Source organism: Octopus bimaculoides, chromosome 26 (genome assembly GCF_001194135.2).
Source record: "Octopus bimaculoides isolate UCB-OBI-ISO-001 chromosome 26, ASM119413v2, whole genome shotgun sequence".
NCBI lineage: Eukaryota > Metazoa > Mollusca > Cephalopoda > Octopoda > Octopodidae > Octopus > Octopus bimaculoides.
Window position 1 is genome coordinate 19,205,057 of NC_069006.1, and position 1,711 is coordinate 19,206,767.

General features: G+C 35.9%; 1 protein-coding gene across 7 annotated transcripts in view; it reads left to right on the forward strand.

Moving 5' to 3' along the window:
* The window catches only part of LOC106870348 (protein retinal degeneration B-like), a 139,610-nt gene that overhangs the window by 129,142 nt on the left and 8,757 nt on the right, over nucleotides 1-1,711 (forward strand). The gene's annotated exons all lie outside the window — the stretch shown is intronic.

Here is a 1,711-nt window from a genome sequence, read left to right on the forward strand (position 1 = left end):
CATGTTAAAATTGCATACTTTATTCCTACATATGTTTCAAAGGATTACAACCTGTGTGATCCATAGGGATCAAAGATCAAAGATCCCTATGGATCACACAGGTTGTAATCCTTTGAAACATATGTAGGAATAAAGTATGCAATTTTAACATACGTTTTCTCCATTCCTTAAATTCTTATATATATATATATATATATATATGTATGTATGTATGTATGTATGTATGTATATGTGTGTGTATATGCATGTGTGTATGTATTTTTGTTGGCATTAATGACATCAGCATTATAACTGTTACCATCATCATCCCTACAGCCACCATCATCATTATCACCATGTTTTCTTCTGTATTTTCAATCAAATGCAGGGGATTGTTTAAGGAGACCCTACCCTTCTATCTGAATTTTTTGGCCATGTGTAAGGAATAATAATAAGTGACTCTCAGTGCCCTGATGAAGTACAAGGCAGTGGTTTTCATGGCTTCTGATCTTAATTGATTGGAAGTGTTATGTATATGTTTTGTTTTGATGTAAAAGATGGGCCACAGCAAACATTCTGCTCAATACCACAGATTTGCTTGTCAGTTGTTTGACCTTAATCAGTAGAGCACGTCCCTTCGTGGCTGACAATATGTGCATCGCTGATCACGAGCAGAAGTAGCAGGAGAGCATCATAGTCATGGGTTGAGAGGAATTCTTTGGGGTTTGAAGAATTCACCTCTGGAAACATGGGTGTATTTCATTCAACATCCTTATGCAACTCTTATTCAGGGACCTTTTGAGCAGGATAAGCTATTCAACCTGAAGAAAATTTCTAACTGGGCCCCATCTGCAAGGTCATGCATTGTTTATCTTGATATGAGGTTACCATGTTGCACGCATGGTTGTGATGCATGTGCCTGTTGTACCCTTGTCAAGTGGGTATTTTGGGCTTTGTATATTTGTACCCCAGTGTCACACTCAGTAGTAGTAGTAGTAGTAGTAGTAGTAGTAGTAGTAGTAGTAGTAGTAGTAGTAATAATAATAGCAATGGTTTCGTATTTTGGCACAAAACCAGCAAGAGGAAAGGATGTCAATTACATCAACCCCAGTGTTCAACTGGTACTTATTTTATTGACCCCAAAAGGATGAAAGGAAAAATTATTATTATCATTATTATTATTAAGGCAGTGAGCTGACAGAATTGTTCGCATGCTGGTTGAAATGCTTAGCGGTATTTCACCTGTTGCTACATTCTGAGTTCAAATTCTGCCAAGGTTGACTTTGCTTTTCATCCTTTTGGGGTTGATAAAATAAGTACCAGTTGGACACTGGGGTCGATGTAATTGACTCATCTCCATCTACCCCAAGCTGCCCTCATAGCAAAAAATTGAAATAATTATTATTACTGTTGTTATTATTATTATTATTATTATTATTATTATTATTATTATTATTATTATTATTATTATTATTATTATTATTATTATTATTATTATTATTAAGGCAGCAAGCTGGCAGAATCATTAGCACACTGGACGAAATGCTCAGTGGTATTTCACCTGTTGCTATGTTCTGAGTTAAATTCCGCCTATAATAGAAAGGATTATTATTATCATCATTATCATTATGATGATGATCATCATCATCATCGTCGTTTAACGTCCGCTTTCCATGCTAGCATGGGTTGGACGATTTGACTGAGGACTGGTGAAACCGGATGGCAACACCAG